We start from the raw sequence: 20,846 nt of genomic DNA on the forward strand, positions 1-20,846 counted from the left end.
ACCTTTATCAAAGTCCGTAAAGGTGTTGGCACGCATTTCTCCTCCTCACATGAGGCATCGACCCCGGGATTAGCCGAGAGGTCTCGGACGCTGCAGTCATGGACTGTGCGGCTGGTCCCGGTGAAGGTTCGAGTCCTCCCTCGGGCATGGTTGTGTGTGTTTGTCCTTTGTCAGCTTAGGGACTGATGACCTTAGCAGTTAAGTCCCATATGATTTCACACGCATTTGAACGTTATTACACAAGGCATCACAACAACTTTCCAACAGGCAACGCCGGTTAACTGCTGTTTGTATGAAAAATCGGTTGGAAACTTTCCTCATATCAGCACGTTGTAGGTGTCGCCACCGGCGCAAACCTTGTGTGAATGTTCTGAAAACCTAATCATTTGCATCTCACAGCACCTTGTTCCTGTCGGTTAAATTGCGCGTCTGTAGCGCGTCATCTTCGTGGTGTAGCAATTTTAATGGCCAGTAGTGTATGTCTAAAAAGGAAGGTTTTGGCTGTTGTGGCGTTGTTCTCACGGTAAGGATGGCCATTTTTTGGCAAAAAATCATCTGTCTAGACGGGACCACAGTCCCTCAGTTAAGGCGAGATCTTATCCTTCCAGGCTAATCGTTTCCCATTTATGACAGAACTCTGTTAACCTTGCCAGATAGTCGTTGCCGTAAAATATATGTTTTAGCCGCTCGCTAAAAGAACCTGGCCAACTCCTCGCGTTAGGAAGGCTACAGTATTGCCTCCATTAAACCCACGCACCATCCACTCTGTCCGTAACGTCCCAGCTTCCAACATGAGAAAGCACAGCCTTATGACTTTCCCACCGTTAGCACAAAGGCTCAGTTTACTGGTCTCCCTGAAATGGCTTTCTCCACCCACTTTCCGCCAAGTGGCTGCCTTCGAGATGCAATGTCGCCAGGCCCAGGGAAAATGTTTTGCGAACTGGCGCTCTTCTCCCCGACTCAAAGCGGAAGGAAGAGAGGGCTTAGGGCAGAAGTTACCCTGCAGATACGATCCACTGAGCGCTGCTTCCCAGAATCACTCACACAGGCAGGTCGCTATATTCAACATTTATGGCCATCAATTCATCTTTCTCCGTATTCTCCGCCGACTCCGCCATGGCCCTTCGGGTACAAGTTCTCTTCAGGTCACACATGCAGTTATATGGACAGTCGGCCCACAAATTCCTCATATAAAAGTCATTAGCCACCGTAGCAAATATAGTACCGGAGAACACCGAGATCATCACCTAAAATAAGAACGTTAACCTGCCAATGTTGTTAAATTGAGGGAGTAGCGTGAAACATCTCAAATATATGAGGTACCAACAAAAAAGAACAGTCACAGTTTTAAAAATTTTTGATTTCTTTGGAATACGATAGGTTCTATTTTTTTCCCAGGAGTCAAGTTAGTAACTGAATTGCTACTGCACTGAGTTTGTTTCCAGATATCTGTCCGATTCTTTCATTAGATAACTTTATGATTCCGATCCTTTAAATGACACAAAGATTAAGCTTTATACATTCGTGGTATAAAGTGTACAAAGGTAATTTCATAAATCTTTTGTATATGCTACATCCTATGTCAAAACGAATGAAATCTTAGGCACGTTCTGCTCATTATTTAGCATTTGGGTACACATTACCTTTGCATGATACTTCCTTGCAGCTGTGAGGGGTCCGATTGTATTTCCTTTTTCTTTCATTTACGTGACAACGCAATGATGCACTTCCAGGCCTATATCTTCTTACGCTACCGTAGTTGAAACTAGTTTCTACATTTAATGCAGTGTCTGTATTTGACAGTGGCTGTATAGTTCGATGCACACGTCTTTCACACACGCATGCATCCCTGAGGGAATAAGTGCTGCTGTCGATTTATAGCCGCATTATATTAAGAATACGATATTACAACGGTATGGCTTACTGTAGACACATGAAAATTCATGCCAGTCCCGGACTCGAACCCGGATTTCCCGTTTATCTGCCAGAAGGACATTTCCGTCGAACTGTACAGACTTCACTATCTGTATTTCATGACAAAGAAAGACGAAATAAAAAAAATAAACAAAAATAAAAATGGAAGTAAAACTAAAGAAACTAAAGAAAAACATTGCCTGTCACTATATTGGCATCACGCAGACATTGTGCGAGCACAATGGGACGTACACACTACGACATATGGAAATTGGGATCGGTCCGGGAGGCGTACATGATCGCTGCGCTGGTTAAGGTGAACGCAGGCCCTAAACGCGCAATTTAGTCCCACAAGTTTACATCTGTCTGTGGTGAATCACGAAGCTCATGTAATGTCGTACTCACTATTTTTTAATGCATTTGATACCTAGATTTTACACCAGCGAGTTGTACCAATGGAAATCAGTATTCTTGACGTCTTTTTTCAGTGACAAATATACTCGTCACCAAACTTCCGCCAAATTTATTCCGGTTCTGTTTAATAATATTTATTTAGAGTCTGCTACATTCCCAGATATGTACCCACTGTAGTTTGACTTGAATTTCACTCTCTGGAATAGCACTGGTTGACACTGAAAGTTAAGCACCCATGCCGCCTCGTACATATAGACACCACTGGCCGATGATAAGAACTGTAATTCTCTGTGACAGGTAACACGACCACCAAAGTGCATTAGTTTTGTTACGAGGGCAATGCGGAAAGTGAGGAACGATCGGTCGTGAAATGGAAACCACTGCGAAAATTCAACAAGGCTTTTCACAGACGTTTTGGGCAGTGTCTCTAGCATGCCGGACGATCGCATCAAGACGCTCTTTTAAGCTGTGAGCGCACTGTGAGCGAATAGAGGTACCTAGAACAACAATATCTCCCACCAAGTAGGAGGGCCCGCTGAGAAGCTTCGCCTCAATGAATTGAGCCCACCTAACACGACTGACACGCAGTTCCTTCTCCATGGCAATTCTCAGCTGCACTCTGCAGGGGCAGTGAAGACGCTCCTGCAGCATTTTCGATGGGAAGTGTTCTATCACCCACAACGCAGCCCTAATTGGCTCGTCCTGGTTATCATCTCTGCTCACATGAAGCGCTGGATAAGAAGACAACAGGAACACTTGGGAGAAGGCAACGCTCTGTAGACCAGCGTAGAGAATTGTCGGAAAGCACAGGCTGCTGTCCTCTATAACGATAGTGATGGAAATTTGGTATAACGCTCTGACAAATCTCCGGAGCGGCGACTATGTAGAGAAGTATCTGGAAGGTGTAGCTAAATGTGCACAGAAAACAGCTTTGATTTTCACTGTGGTTTCCATTTCGTGACAGATCGTTCCTTATTTTCTGAATAATCCTCATACGAGGGTAAATAATGAGCATATACAGCGTGAAATGTTGAGAGATCACTGTGAGCGATAGATGGATGGCGCGCACTCGTGTAAGGTAGCGTTGTTAGCTGATGACAGAGGTGGAAAAGTGCTTTATTGTGCGTCTCAGTGTGCCTGGGTGGAAGAACAGTGCAATAACTCGATTTTTTTGGGCAGTAGGAGGTGACAATCGCCCGACGCTGCACTGCACGGGAACGGAAGGCAGGCATAGTAGTCCTCAAGGTCATAAGAGACCAAGTCTGACCAGCACAAAGGATGATCACCATATTGAGAACCAGGCACATCGTAGCGCCTTCTAATCTGCTCCTGCCATCTGAGAACAAGTAATGCACTCCCTGGAACGTTCTGTCTCATTGGTTGGAGACCAGCAGCAGCCGGAATAGAGACTTAATGTCCTTTGTACGGTCTGCCATTAACACTACAACACAAACGGCTGCTTTCGTAGTAGTTCTGTGACAGGAGAGTGCAGACTACTGATGAATGGCTTCACCCTCACTCGATTAATCATGGTTTCCGCAATACCCTGATCTTCTTGCATCCTCGTGTTGTGAGATGTGATGATTGTGGTTACAGTTCTGCATAGCTAAAAGATCCAAAATTAAAGTCCTTGTGATCGCAAAACAGAGGGGAGCTCCGTATGCCATAAAGCGAATTTATTTTTATTATGTAATGAAACAAATCATGCTACAGGTATGGTCTCATCGAATCTGAATCTAGCAAGGGTAGATTCACCTTAACAGTTCGTAGCCGTGCACTAAAAACGGACACTACGTATTAGTTACGGGGGGTTTCTAGCTATTCAGTGAAAATGCACGCTTATAAAAGATGCAACTTATTTCCCTCAATATGCATTCAAGTGAGAAATTGTCCACGAGATAACAATGAACGCGAAGTTAAAGAAACAATTGCGTTTATCTGTGATCAAGATACCAGTTTTGCGATCACGTAATAGATACTGCTAACGGCTAAGCGAAATGGATATAGGTAAAATGCATACTGCAAATCAAAACAACCAACTGCAGTCACCAATTACCGAATCAACTAACCCGCAAAGTTAGAAAATATCGCGCAGCCTGAATTATACCACGGAAACGCAGTACCGCTCCCAAATCAACACGTAAGATCCACCACTCATGAATGCATGAGTGCCAGCCGTGTGCGGCAGGTAACAGCGCTGGGGGCTCATCCTCGCGTGCTGCGAGAAACGCAAGAAAAACATCCACAATTCGTCTGACTTACAGCATATGGAAAAGTGATTTTCACCACAGGTGTGGCTTGAAACATATTCCTCAGGGCTAACAACCCTGAGCAGCATGTTTAGAGGAATTGTTCCCATAACTGAACATGAAATAGGCTGTGGACATGCTCTTTGTAAGACATTTTACCCCAGGCAGCACCCAGTCTTTCATTTCAAAGGAAATGAAAAGAAGGTCTTCGGGTTATGGGGGCCTAGGATATTGTGCAAATAATGACTCGAAGCATACTGAAACCTACTTTAAATAAAACGCAGAAACATAAGTTACAAAGACACTTTTAATGTAAATTCGCTCTTAAAAACAGAAAAACTTACAAACTTAATAAAGTAACTAAAGGAAGAAAAATAGAATGATAACAGCACTGCAAGAAACGAGATATACTGATTATCAGGTTTTCTATTGAGAAGGACTCGCGGCTTTTAAAGGAAAACCAGGGAAAAGAGTTATGAAATATGTACTCCAATTTGGAACAGTTGTGTTTGTAAGCAAAATGATCCTAAACTCAGTCAATTAATGAATGGCCTTACATACCAACACTTAGATCAGCAAACTGTGTTGGCACTGTTCTCTCTGCACATGCGCCAACGAATGAGAAAAACAGAACACAGAAGGTGCAGACAGAAATTTTTTTCTAAAATATATAAGACACTCTAGATCAAAATCCTTTGAAAAACATAATACTACCACTTGGAGACTTAAATGCACAAATTGGCACAGTACATCAGCACAGATCAATTGTATGGAATGGTATTGAAAAACATAGTACTACCACTAGGAGGCGTTAATGTACAAATTGGCAAAGAACATCAGCACAGATCAATTGTATGGAAATCCCGTGCACATGAAAGAACCATCACAAACGAAAAGACTCTCAAGTTTATGTTGCAGCATAAGACATTACTAACAACTACATTCATAGAAATACTTGCAATAAAACAAACTATATGGGTTTTATCAAATCTGATATGTGGTGAAAATGTCTCTATATCTTTGCAGTAAGTAGACACTACAGTGAAGGTAATCGACGTTAAAGTTGCCAAGAGTGCAGGATTGGATTCAGACCACTACATATCTGTCCTTAAATTCGTGATTAGATCAATATTTTGAAAACAAAAATTATCATTACTACCCCAGAAAGTTTGACATACACAACATACCGAGAGAAAATGATTGCACGATGCAGTCGGCAAAAAGAATATCAACCTGGTCGGAGCCATTTCAAAAAGACAGTATTAAGACTGCAGAAGAAACCATCTCTCTTAAAAAACATGGAAAATGCTTGGTGGAAAGATGACTGTCATTAAAGAGACAAAGAGCTTGAAATATCTGGAACCCTGATAAAAATAATAAGAACAGGAAAAAATTTATAGAATCAAGGAAATATGCTTCAAACACACACTGAAATATCGGAATACAACAGTTGAGGAAATGTGGAAACACTCTAGTGACATTATTGTATGTCTAACAGAAATCATTAATGAAATCATCTTCATAAACTAAAGGCTCTGCCTTGTCGATTTAGCCACGTCCTCTCTCCAATGTCATCCTCTTCAATTCATCATACGATTTTATCGCCATATCTTCTTTGATGTTGTTAAAATACTTTGGTCTTGGCCTGCCTATTGTTTCTTAGCTAAAACTTTTCCTTCAAATACATTCTTTAAGAACTGGTTGTGTCTCATTATGTGCTCTGCCATTTTTGATTTTCTTCTTCCTATATAATTTAGCACCGTTCTGTTCTCATTCACTTCTATTAAGACCTGTTCATTACTTTTTCTATTTACCCAGTTTATTTTGGTCATTCTTCTCCATATCCACCCATACTCGTATCCATATTTCCACTGCTTCCAGTCTCGTTTGCTCTGCCTTTCCCAGAGTCAACCATTCATGTCTGTATGTTAAGACGCTCCAGACATAAGTTTTGGCAAACTTTTTCCTACTTGCTAGGCTTATATGATTTTCTGTTAGTAAATTCCTTTTATTTCTGAAAGCTTGCTTTGCCCAGGCTATTCTTCTTTGTATATGTGTGACACACTTATTGTCGTCAGTGATTGTGCTCCCCAAATAACAGAAGTTCTCAACCTGCTCTAGAACATCATCTTCTAGTTTATTAAAAACTTTACCTTTTTCTTTTGTCTTCCTTACTACCATAGTTTTTGTTTTATTTTTTTTTATTTTTAGATAAAATTCTCTTAGGATTTTGTAAATTTTGGCAACTTAAACTCCATTTACTGTTTACTGTACTGGGTCAGCAATTTCTCCTATATCACCTGCAAAACGGATACAGTGTATTAGTTCCCCGTCAATTTTAATTCCTTTGGTTATTATTTCCAATTTTTCCATGGTTTTTTCAATAAATAAGTTGAACAAATATGGTGATAATTGGCATCCTTGCTTCACTCCGCTCCTTATTTTTGATTTCTTCCCCACACCATTCACTTCTATCTCTGCTTCCTGCCTTTTATACAGGTTCCAGATTAATCTTCTGTCCTTCCAATGTAGATTTATCTCCTTCACTGTTTGGAATAAGAATTTCCAATTAACCATGTCAAATGCTTTCTCTAAATCCATAAACTAATGAAATACTCACGACAAACAGTTTACCATCAGAACAGACATCAGCAGTTATACATCCACTACACAAAAAAGGAAAGAAAACTGATCCTAAGAATTGTAGAGAGTTCTTCCTCTTACTACTGGCATTTAAGATCTTATCCATGGTACCCTTAAAGAGAGCTGAAGAAACACTGGAGTATACAGCAGTACACAGAAGTGTATCACCCACGATATAGAAAGGAAAGGATGCATGTAGCAAATACTAAATCTAAAGAACATAGCCGAAATGAGGAAAAACCGATTGTCGATGTTAAACAGGCATATGACTCACTTGACAGAAACGCACTAATCAAAATTTTAAAGGAATTCAGACAATGAAAGAATAGAAATAACTAAAGGGTTATTAACAAACAAAAGATCAAAACTAAAATTTATAGTGGAACTGTGATACCCTTTTAAATAAAATTAGGAGTAAGACAGTGAGATGGTTAATCACCCTTACTTTTTAACTGCATATTAGAGAAGGCAGAGAAGGAACGGAGAAAAACCATCAATACTAAGAAGAATTCTAAAGAAAAACTGGGACGTAGAAGTAGTAGCAATGCTGAACACAAATTATAATCAAACAGTGATATCTATTTGAAGATCGAAAAGCTAACTGAAATTATGAGGAAAAGAAGACTTCAGTTTTATGGTCACATATACCGAATGGATAGTAACATACTAATCAATGAAATCTTCAGCTTAATAAGCAACAACAAATCCAAACCCACATGGTCTACCGAAATTGTCAAAGATATGACAAATACAGTAGTTAGGAAAGACATAATAAATAACAAAATAATTTTTAGAGAAGTAACACGAAAGGTAGAGTTTCAGAAAAGAAAGAGAACTGCAAAAGGAAGAAAGTGGACCCAGGAAGAAAATGAACGACACTCTCTAAGGATGAAGGAAGTCTGGGAGCAACGAAAATTAAAAACACAAAGAAGCAAAACGAAAGTTGATTTGCTGTACCCTCCAAAAGGATTATCCGAATAAATAATAATAAATACGCTTCGTGACAGTGCCTAACCAGCGATAAAATATCACATTCTACTGTAACAGATCATCGTGCTTTCTAGAAAATGGGGAATTCTTATACCTTCTAATTTTCATATTAAGAGGGAGACAAAAGTAATGTATTGGGAGCAATACGATCTGAGCTTCTGTGGAGGGGGCGATTGCAATTGCCAAAATATACTATTGCTGTGGACCTTCTTGATATGTTTATAATTGACACAATTACGTCAGACTGTAGACGATTCTTATAGTGTTATAGTGATTAACATGTCAGGGATTGTTATGGCAGATTTTAAGAATGTACGGCATTAAGCTTCAATTATACGCCCAGTGTTTGGACTGCAATTTTCTGAAGCTCAGTTTCCTTGTATAAGGACATACGTCTACTCAAGTTGTGGGAATGTGTGGAGGATAATGGGTTTAATGTAACTTGCACCACGACCTTTGCTTTTTAAACAAATCACCTGATTACGAAATTTCATTTCATAATTACAACTAATTTACAACTCGTTCATACTCCACGAGCAGAGCGGCAGTTGGAGGGATACTGACTATCTGCTTGTTACAATCACAGAGCTGAAGAGAAAACGCTTTTGCTAATGTATGTACATTTTTGCATTTCTGCTTTTATGCTGCACAGCTGGATTTGAATTTACAGGACAAGGTTAAATTGCTATTTCATCCCAATCAATGACCCGCATATTTACAGTCAGAGGACATCTGAGTCAGACTACATAAATTATTAATATGGAAATTTAGTAAAGGCGACCGTTACAAGATTGCAGATTTTATTGGGATATGTATTGCATTTGTTTCATGTACTACCGCAGGAGAAAATGGAGCTTAACAGCCGATGAACTGGTGCCCTGGTATGCGCCCCACACAGCATTGTTACATATTCTTGAGGTAAGGTCTGTCCATTTCTTACAATTGAACTGGTACCATCTCAGTAATAGATACAGATTTTGTCCTATTGTGTCACAATCGTGGTCCAGTCTGTATTTGGATTTCTGTTACGAGTAAGACAATACCATTTAATTGTCATCTATCAAATTTTTCTGAAATAGTTTGAATTCTATTCTGCATGACTATTATTGTTTGCCATATATGTGTCCTGTATTAGTTTCAAATTGTGTCTCACTATCAGTAGTAGATATCCTCACATCAGATCTGCAGTACTTATCTGTTATGGTGAAAACTAGGTCATAATATAACATTGCTCAACAACAGCAACCTAACGTAAGGATGCTGAGGAAATGGTAGTGATTTTGGTTAATGTCACTCCATCTGTTATCGAAGAGGTGGTTCAAATTTTACAACTTCGGTGTTTAGTCTCTAGACAATGTGAAACGACAACTCCTCAGACTGAGAAGGACAATCATCAAAATAGTTTATGCACTGAAAAAGAGAGGGTACAACTGCGGTTTCCCTGGAGTAGACCTATGTGGTCGCACATGTAGCTGCATTAGCTAATGAAACGGTAGAACTATGCAAGGCATAGGTACTATTTCCCTGGTAGATAGAAAACTTACCTAATGAGTTGTATGAAGTCAAGATCATGTAAGGAACATCAGATGGAACGGCAGCTCATGTAGTGGAGCAAGTGATGAATATCAGTACTTGACTTGAAAAGTTAACTGCGATACATCTCAACACAAAAATGGAAAATTTTGCTTTCAAAGTCAATAAATGAGCAAACTCTATGGCTGCCCAAGTCACTCTACATCTTGCAGAACAAATGGAGTTATCTTTAGCCAAATTACCCTACACCTACACATCATGGAAAGAAGAGGAAGCTGGACAATATAAAGGAGCAATTCGGTTCGAATTTTAATCAATGGAAGAACAAGATACTCTTCACAGTGGAGAATGTTTGCTGTCGGGATGAAAAGGATTGGGGGCTATCCAGCAAAATCAAAGAGAGATGGGCTAATCTGACAGGCTGCATACATTAAGCCCCATATCACTTTCTAGAAAATTATATCCTTGTTAGCCAGTACCAATAAATCACTGCAGTTGCCGTTTCAACTACTAATCTGCATGAAACTATGCTAACGTGCTAAGGGAAGGAAAGTTACTAAAAATATAGATAATTCCAGCTATTTGTACCGGACAAGAAGAATTTTTTTTTTCATCATTATTCTGACTGGTTTTATGCGGCCCGCCACGAATTCCTTTCCAGTGCTAACCTCTTCATCTCAGAGTAGCACTTGCAACCTACTTCCTCAATTATTTGCTTGAAATATTCCAATCTCTGTCTTCCTCTACAGTTTTTGCCCTCTACAGCCCCTTCTAGTACCATGGAAGTCATTCCCTCATGTCTTAGCAGATGTCCTATCGTCCTGTCCCTTCTCCTTATCAGTGTTTTCCACATATTTCTTTCCTCTCCGATTGTGCGTAGAACCTCCTCATTCCTTATCTTATCAGTCCACCAAATTTTCAACATTCGTCTATAGCACCACATCTCAAATGCTTCTATTATCTTCTGTTCCGGTTTTCCCTCAGTCCATGTTTCACTACCATACAATGCTGTACTCCAGACGCACATCCTCAGAAATTTCTTCCTCAAATTAAGGCCCGTATTTGATATTAGTAGACTTCTCTTGACCAGAAATACCTTTTTTGCCATAGCGAGTCTGCTTTTGATGTCCTCCTTGCTCCGTCCGTCATTGGTTATTTTACTGCCTAGGTAGCAGAATTCCTTAACTTCATTCACTTCGTGACCCTCAATCCTGATGTTAAGTTTCTCGCTCTTCTCATTTCTACTACTTCTCATTACCTTCGTCTTTCTCCAGTTTACTCTCAAACCATACTGTGTACTCATTAAACTGTTCATTCCGTTCAGTAGATCATTTAATTGTTCTTCACTTTCACTCAGGATAGCAATGTCAGCAGCGAATCGTATCATTGATATCCTTTCACCTTGTATTTTAATTCCATTCCTGAACCTTTCTTTTATTTCCATGATTGCTTCCTCGATGTACAGATTGAAGAGTAGGGGCGGAAGGCTACATCCTTGTCTTACACCCTTCTTAATACGGGCACTTCGTTCTTGATCGTCCACTCTTATTATTCCCTCTTGGTTGTTGTACATATTGTATATGATCCGTCTCTCCCTATAGCTTACCCCTACATTTTTCAGAATCTCGAACAGCTTGCACCAATTTATATTGTCGAACGCTTTTTCCAGGTCGATAAACGCTATGAACGTGTCTTGATTTTTCTTGAGCCTTGCTTCCATAATCAGCCGTAACGTCAGAATTGCCTCTCTCGTTCCTTTACTTTTCCTAAAGCCAAACTGATCGTCACCTAGCGCATTCTCAATTTTCTTCGTCTATCACATCAGACAAATCTTCACCCTCATAGAGGCTTTCAATGTATTCTTTCCTCCTATCTGCTCTCTCCTCTGCATTTAACAGTGGAATTCCCGTTGCACTCTTAATGTTACCACCGTTGCTTTTAATGTCACCAAAGGTTGTTTTGACTTTCCTGTATGCTGAGTCTGTCCTTCCGACAATCATATCTTTTTCGATGTCTTCACATTTTTCCTGCAGCCATTTCGTCTTAGCTTCCCTGCACTTCCTATTTATTTCATTCCTCAGCGACTTGTATATCAGTATTCCTGATTTTCCCAGAACATGTTTGTAATTCCTCCTTTCATCAATCAACTGAAGTATTTCTTCTGTTACCCATGGTTTCTTTGCAGCTACCTTCTTTGCACCTATGTTTTCCTTCCCAACTTCTGTGATGACCCTTTTTAGAGATGTCCATTCCTCTTCAACTGTAATGCCTACTGCGCTATTCCTTATCGCTGTATCTATAGCGTTAGAGAACTTCAAACGTATCTCGTCATTCCTTAGTACTTCCGTATCCCACTTCTTTGCGTATTGATTCTTCCTGAATAATGTCTTAAACTTCAGTCTACTCTTCATCATTACTATATTGTGATCTGAATCTATATCTTCTCCTGGGTACGCCTTACAGTCCAGTATCTGATTTCGGAAACTCTGTCTGACTATTATGTAATTTAATTGAAATCTTCCAGTATCTCCCCGCCCTTTCCAAGTATACCTCCTCCTTTTGTGATTCTTGAACAAGGTATTCGCTATTACTAGCTGAAACTTGTTACAGAACTCAATTAATCTTTCTTCTTATTCATTCCTTGTCCCAAGCCCATATCTTCCTGTAACCTTTTCTTCTACTCCTTCCCCTACAACTGCATTCCAGTCGCCCATGACTATTAGATTTTCGTCCCCCTCGACATACTGCATTACCCTTTCAATATCCTCATAGGCTTTCTCTATCTGTTCATCTTCAGCTTGCGACGTCGGCATGTATACCTGAACTATCGTTGTTGGTGTTGGTCTGCTGTCGATTCTGATTAGAACAACCCAGTCACTAAACTGTTCACAGTGACACACCCTCTGCCCTACCTTCCTATTCATAACGAATCCTACACCTGTTATACCTTTTTCTGCTGCTGTTGGTATTACCCGATGCTCATCTGACCAGAAATCCTTGTCTTCCTTCCACTTCATTTCACTGACCCTTACTATATCTTGATTGAGCCTTTGCATTTCCATTTTCAGATTTTCTAGTTTCCCTACCACGTTCAAGCTTCTGACATTCTACGCCCCGACTCGTAGAACGTTATCCTTTCGATGATTATTCAATCTTTTTCTCATGGTAACCTCCCCCTTGGCAGTCCCCTCCCGGAGATCCGAATGGGGGACTATTCCGGAATCTTTTGCCAATGAAGAGATCATCATGACACTTTTTCAATTACAGGCCACATGTCCTGTGGATACACGTTACGTGTCTATAATGCAGTGGTTTCCATTCTGCATCCTCATGTCGTTGATCATTGCTGATTCTTCCGCCTTTAGGGGCAATTTCCCACCCCTAGGACAAGAGAGTGCCCTGAACCTCTATCCACTACTCCGCCCTTTTGACAAGGCCGTTGGCAGAATGAGGCTGACTTCTTATGCCGGAAGGCTTCGGCCGCCAATGCGGACTATTTATTAAAATTTAGGCAGTGGCGGGGATCGAACCTGGGACCGAAGACGTTTCGATTATGAATCAAAGACGCTACCTTTTTTTTTTTTTTTTGTTGATCGTTGTGTCTGCTCGTTGCGGACGTCGCAAGACATCCTTTTCAAGTTCGGTGATTGATCCTTCCACTCAGTTTTTTTTAATACAGAGGCCAACCGGCTCTCTGACCAAACACGCTGAGCTACCGTGCCGGCGTTTTAAATTCTGGAGGCGCTGGGTATCGATCCCAGTACCTCTCGCACTCTAAGCGAGCGCTCTACCATCTGAGCTACGCCCACCCCCCCCCCCCCTTTTTCTTTTTTTTTTTTAAAGATAATAAATACCCCTAGACCACTGGTGATTACAAGAGGATTGTAAACACTAAAATACTAATAAATGGTTTCCAAAATGAACTTCCTTATTAATAGAACTACCTACAGAACGTAAGTTGCGGATCAGGGTCCGCAGGAGGAGAAAATGATGTATAGGCAGTTGAAATGATGAAGTGTTGTACGAGATATTAAGCTTTTGAGAAATAATTGCTGTCTAGATAGTGGTCATGGAGTACTGAAGAGTGACCACACAAGGAACTTTTCAGTGCTGAGCCATTTTTGTTCTGCAGCGAGAGTCTTAGTCTGTAGTTAAAATAGTATCCCCATAATTGAAGGTACTGGGGTTAAACTTAGTGCACATATATATTTTAAGGATTCTCAAAGCAAATTTGGAGGTAGATGTGTGTGAAAGGCTTTTAAATGAGCTAGAAAGAAATCTGAAAGAATTTCGCTCTACTGTTGGTTCTATTGATTTAATACAAGAATGTGGACGTGTATGCTTCTCTCATGATGGATTTCACATCGGTCTGAGCCATGCACAAAATAGCAGTCACCTCATGTGGGAACCAATTATGAATTGGTCCGACATTTGGAAGAATTGGTCAGGCAAGTAATAATGGAAATAACTTAATACATAATATATATATATATATATATATATATATATATATATATATATACTCCGATAGCCATCAAGCGGTGTGTGGCGGAGGTCACAATTCGCTGTGGCAACGAGTATTCCATGTTACCAAGTAGAACCTGGTCGAAGATGAACCTAAGAACTAGCTCCTGTAATTGCTTCATGGCTGGCATCTTCGATAAGATTTTAGAATGCATGGAATTACCCGAATTAACAGCAAGAGACTGCAACACAGCTGTTGGTATGAAATCCCAGACTGTATGGTTGTAAGCAAGGAAGTTTATTACAATAGGAAATGTCGTGAAAGTATCTTTGTTTCTGTCACTTGGGGATTTAATAATACATCGCATCTTGAAACGTGACATTTTCCCAGAAAAGAACGCCACATAAGACTTTTCTATGGGCCGTGAATCTTTCCAGGTCCACAGAAAAATCACCAGAACCAAACTGCTGAAGCAGGGTGGATTTATAGAACAGGCAACACTCCAGATAATATCTCGTGTCTACTATCAGTAAAACAAAGGACGAACATTTTCAGTTTCAACTGCGAAGTACTGGCCATCGAAGAGCAAGTTTACCAGAAACGAATTAACGGGAAGATCTAAGACCCTCACAGAGACAACAGTTAACAAATCTCCGTTTACATTATTCTGTAATGTTTGAAGAACAACATAGGATTATAAAAGGAAACACTTGACAAATCGAAATTTTTTCTCGTTGACATTTTTGCCATAGTCTTTACCCAATCCCATGTCCCAACATAAGGCTGTCAACAATGAAATCAAGCTGATGTTTGAATAGTATTTAACTGTCTCGATCAACTATTTACAGGAATCTGAGGAAACCATCAACAATATTCTGGATACATCCACATGATTCACTCCTGTAGAACTGATGTGTAGACAAAGGAGAAATATGACTGGCTGAATGTATTACTCTGAGTCCCTACTAAGAAAAGTCAGTGGGAAGGAAAGATTCAGGAGGCTTTCACTAATTAAACAAAGAAATCAATAAAACGAAAGGAACCACAAGTCTGGCAAATTTAGTACAGCAATTTCATATTGGAGAATAGTACTCATACAGACTCATTGATAACCCTCATTAATGATGAAAAAATGGCAATATTTTGTAAAATGATCCCTATACATTTTGGTACTTAGGATACCTAATCAAGGAACATTTTTGGGCTATTCAGGGACAACTGAACCTCCACCAAGAGTTTCAAAAGTACGCTTCCTGAAGTAAAAGGACGAGATTTTAGCTTTACCCATTCTAATGTGAATTGATTTTCTTATGAATAATGAAAGATTGTAGTTCATTTTATTTATGTGACATTGAGTCCTTTCTTTTCGTCAACAAGATGTGTCTGTGTATAGTTATAAGATGTATAGCTGAAATCAGATAAAAAATTACATGTCGATTGATTCAATCTTATGTTACGGCTTGAAATAGATTCACAAATTGTGTTAGACACATTGACAGTTTTTTCCACATTTTGGTTTTACTTACCTAATAGGTTTACCTTGTTTCTTACAGGAATTCTTTTAGTGATAATTTTAATTAGACTAAATGTTATGTTCCCGTCCTGGTCTATTAATTTTCTTTTGCAGGTAACTGGAGAATATGTAGGCTTAATCAGCAGACCTATTGTTGTATTTACATTCACTACATCCGTTAATCTATGTCAAACAATCATTGATTCTGACTAATATCAGTGTTCTGCTAAAAGGAGAGCTTCAAATTTTTATTTGTAGGTGGATATCTTGTATAGATAATCAGTTGTGAGTAATACGAGTGAGATATTTGCGCTTATTGGTGTGTAGTGCATATCACTCGATTGGAATCCTTCTGTGCACCAGTTACTTCGTTTCGTTAATCAGCTGTGGGTTGGTTAAGTAAAAAGGAAAGTCTGTCGTAACTTAATTTAGTTTCAATCACAACATTACCCTCGTTCGAGTGTGTATGAGGAAAGATGATTAATGAACTCGTATCAGTTTGGGATGATTTAGACTGCAATAAGAGTATTTTGCTAATCAAGAAAATGCAACACATTCAACATTCGAAATTAACCAGAAGTACGCAATATATCTGTATGTCCGATGAAATGCCGCATGGTGGTAGGCTGAATCAGCGTCACTCTTGTCGCTATATTTTGCAAGCACGTGTGGTTCTGATTATTTGAATGTCACGAAACTATCCTTGAACTCCAAATGCTCCGTGGCTGCATTACACTTATATGGTCATGAACCGTCATGTGACAAATATATCAACAATATGTGGAGGCTAAAAACTATAGAACGAATCTTTATTACTACCTGCCGACATACCACTTCCAAAGCAAACGAATTCAAGAAATATGAAGTGTTTATACTAATCCGCTTCCACTTCAGCACTTACTCTCTGGTAAATATAATAATTTTCGTTTGACTGTGTTCATGTATCTACACCATTGCTGTTGGTGTTGCGCCGTGAGGGTAGGTCCATCCCACGGATGGATTCCTTCCTAGTCATCCCACACCCTGCTGAAAAGGATGACCACTACTTCAGTCCAACTTCACATTACCAAGATATCCGACCTCATCCTGTTATCACAAGCCGATGTCGTGGCGAAGTTATTTCCACAAAATCTGATGAAAAAGTTCCTTCTTCATCTACAGTAACAACAAAATGCTCCAGTGAACAGATTCCCTCTGTCAACAAAGGCTGAATGGACTTCAGTTGGGGCTTTGCAGTGGTCTTCCTTGCGACCTAGTGCTGAATGGAAAATCCTGAATTAACTAATTACAACCACCGATTTGCTCTTTGCTAACAAGAAAACTAGTGCTAGCTGCAGATTTTGAACTTTCAATTTTGGTGCTTCAACATGGTAGCTTATTTCCAACAGCTACTAACAGAAGCTACAGTTGCGAAAATTAGCTACAGATATACTCATATACATAAGTAATTATACAGTAACAGTTACTAACACATATTCCACACGAATATAAAGATAATTCGCTTCTCAAATACGTTAATATGAATACTAATTAAATGTTGACACCTAATAGCGACCAGCATTTTCAATATACCTGATATCCCTTTATGTGATGAATACTGAAAAAGCACGTGTGAATACATATTGAATGGGGTGCAATGATCACTGATGATAACCAGTTACTTACCCTATTACTCACCGACTGCAATGGAAGGTAGAATGCTACCCTGTTTACTGTGATAAATTTCGGCAAAATATTTTATTTTATGTTTCGTTCTGTGTTCAAGGAAACTACGAATTTATTTTACGTTAGCTTTAGGTAATGACACCTTGTGCAACAGCGAGCTACCAGAAACAACATACCACATATTACTGGAATACAGCTTCGCGATTTCGGCAAAACAGGAAAAGTTTATTGCTTGTAATTTTCATATTAAGAGGAAGAGTACTGTAATGAATTAGGACTAATAAAATCTGATCTTCTGGGCAGACAGTGAATACAATAGCCAGAATATGCTATTGTTGATGGACACCTCGCTAAATTTCTAATTGACAGAATTCAGTCCAATTGTGGGTGAGTTTTGAACTGTTATTGTGATTACATAAATGTTAGTGATTAGAGATTGTTGTGTTTGAGGTATGTGTGTCGCATTTCTCTTGCGATTTTCAGATCGTCACTTTCCATGCTTAATGATGTATGTTTAGACAAATGGTTGAAATGGCTGTGAGCACTATGCAACTTAATTTCTGAGGTCATCAGTCGCCTAGAACTTAGATCTAAATAAGCCTAACTAACCCAAGGACATTACACACAACCATGCAAGAGGCAGGATTCGAACCTGGCACAGTAGCGGTCGCTCGCTTCCAGAATCTAGCGCCTAGAATCGCACGGCCACACCGGCCGGGGTTTAGACAAGTTGTGGAGATATTTGGAGGATTATAGGATTATTATTGTTGTGGAAACATCATAGAAACCAATATTTAATTCTTAGTCCATTTTCGAAAACTATGCTGGTGAGTATAGAATCTTTAAGATCCATACAGTATACCACTTTGATCTCCCACTTTCCATTTTATGTGTGATAATGAGGAAATACATCTATTACTACATAGATTTGTCAAGGTATACTGCAGCACATAGCAATAGCAGGGCAAACACTTCACTTTTTATCTGTTGCTTTTCCTGTTCCACTCGCCAATAAACTATCTACATTATTTGGCCTGGATTATGCGCATCCATTTAATGCCATTTCCATTAAAGTTTTCAAAGATATCACATTCATCGTCTAGTAGGAAATTTCAGCCGCTCTTGGTCGTGTATTGTCATCTGAATAAACGAACAGGAAGATTCAGTATGTTTCCTAAACGCTTAACTACATTTATACTATAGAATTATATTAATTTTCGCTGTATTATATAGTTTTGAATGTTTCAGAATGTACGTTTGTATCTTAAGTATTTGGAGTCATAAAAACGTGGACTCGAAAATTAACACTACTACTGCTAAAAGAAGGGCTTCTCTATGATGTCAAGAGAAACTGTTTCCTGACAACCTTTTACATTAAATACTGCCTACTTCCACCTGTAGCCACACAACATTTTTTGGCGCTGGACGAGTTACATAAAATTTAACTTCAGATACGTCTTCCTGCCAGCGAATCTGAATGCTGTTTGTCAGCTGTATTAACAGGGGTACGAAAGTACAGTGGCTCCCATCGGTCTACAGCACACAATCATACAAGCACAGCTGCCGGTTCTTAACGCTATAAAACATTGAGGTTGAGTTACAAGGAAGGAAGCACACATTTTGGATGGTAAACACGATAAATATTAGGCTACACTTGGCGCATCCCATTGGTTCAAGCTAGATTATTTTTAGACGTAATTTAAATAATTGCCATTAGCATTAAGCTGCTCAACCCTGCCCCTCATCAAACTGGGTGGGTGGAATTTACGTAATTAACGAGAAATTTCGTTACCTCAGCAAGACGCATTCAGCCAACAGTGCCGACTATGTACCTCGAGACTCCCCATTGCTAATCTTTGACAAGTGACTAACGTTCCACAACGGTAGACTTCTTTGTACATTCGTGTTCTTCGGACAAAGCAAACTTTTTGTTACTAGAATACAAGTTAGGCAATACTGATCCTAAGACTTATCTTAGAAACTAGATTAAGGAAAGGCAAACCTACGTTTCTAGCATTTGTAGACTTAGAGAAAGCTTTTGACAATGTTGACTGGAATACTCTCTTTCAAATTCTGAAGGTGGCAGGGGTAAAATACAGGGAGCGAAAGGCTATTTACAATTTGTACAGAAACCAGATGGCAGTTATAAGAGTCGAGGGGCACGAAAGGGAAGCAGTGGTTGGGAAGTGAGTGAGACAGCGTTCTAGCCTACCCCTGATGTTATTCAATCTGTATATTGAGGAAGCAGTGAAGGAAACAAAAGAAAAATTCGGAGTAGGAGTTAAAATCCATGGAGAAGAAATAAAATCTTCGAGGTTCGCCAATGACATTGTACATCGGTCAGAGACAGCAAAGGACTTTGAAGAGCAGCAGAACTGAATAGACAGTGTCATGAAAGGAGGGTATGAGATGAACATAAACAAAAGCAAAACAAGGATTATGGAATGTAGTCGAATTAAGTTGGGTGATGCTGAGAGAATTCGATTAGGAAATGAGACACTTAAAGTAGTAAAGGAGTTTTGCTATTTCGGGAGCAAAATAACTGATGGTGGTCGAAGTGGAGAGGATATAACATGTAGAATGGGAATGGCAAGGAAAGCGTTTCTGAAGAAGAGAAATTTGTTAACATCGAGTATTGATTTAAGTGTCAGGAAGTCGTTTCTGAAAGTATTTGTATGGAGCGTAGCCATGTATGGAAGTGAAACATGAACGATAACTAGTTTCGACAAGAAGAGAGAGAATAGAAGCTTTGGAAACGTGGTACTACAGAAGAATGCTGAAGATTAGATGGGTAGATCACATAACCAATGAAGAGGTACTGAATAGAATTGGGGAGAAGAGGAGTTTGTGGAACAACCTGACAAGAAGAAGGGACCTGTTGGTAGGACATGTTCTGAGGCATCAAGGGATCACCAATTTATGACGGCTACATTGCTATTGGCTGTTTCGTTTTAATGGCCTGTAAAGTAGTTTAAGATGTTACTGTAAGTTACCCACATTTCGTAATTTTTTGAGAAAATACTTTTGAAAATAGCGGAGAAAGTTATGGCATTCGGATGACACTACTCTGCAGCTGAGATTAGTCACGAAAGGAGACGGGGTCCGGGGAAGGGTGGAGAAGGATGATGACGTCATCACATAATAGTGTCATTACTGGTAAGGAATACGTAATAAATTAGGGTGGCTGGCTTGTGAGGTAACGCATTTGCCCCTGAAATTAAGCATACGCGACGGCGAAGACCTTAGTGATTCAGAATCGTCATAGATGTACTACTGTAGTACGTTTCGCAAAGTATCATAACTGAATATCGGTAGTTGTATTTATGGTCTCCCACTGATCAAATTTGAGGAAGTTATTTGACACGACTCTTATATTTTAAGCTTTCTGCTCTCATGTTATTAAGCAGCTGACAGCTCCCTTATCTTTCTACGCAGAATTGGTAACAAAGGCGCAGCTCTG

General features: G+C 39.6%; 1 non-coding gene across 1 annotated transcript; it reads right to left on the reverse strand.

The window, feature by feature from the left end:
- Nucleotides 1-13,479: 13,479 nt before the first annotated feature.
- Nucleotides 13,480-13,553, reverse strand: Trnas-aga (transfer RNA serine (anticodon AGA)). Its single transcript has one exon. It is a non-coding gene; the product is annotated as a tRNA-Ser (tRNA).
- Between the last annotated feature and the right edge of the window lie 7,293 nt (nucleotides 13,554-20,846).

Source organism: Schistocerca gregaria, chromosome 5 (assembly GCF_023897955.1).
Source record: "Schistocerca gregaria isolate iqSchGreg1 chromosome 5, iqSchGreg1.2, whole genome shotgun sequence".
Classification (NCBI taxonomy): domain Eukaryota; kingdom Metazoa; phylum Arthropoda; class Insecta; order Orthoptera; family Acrididae; genus Schistocerca; species Schistocerca gregaria.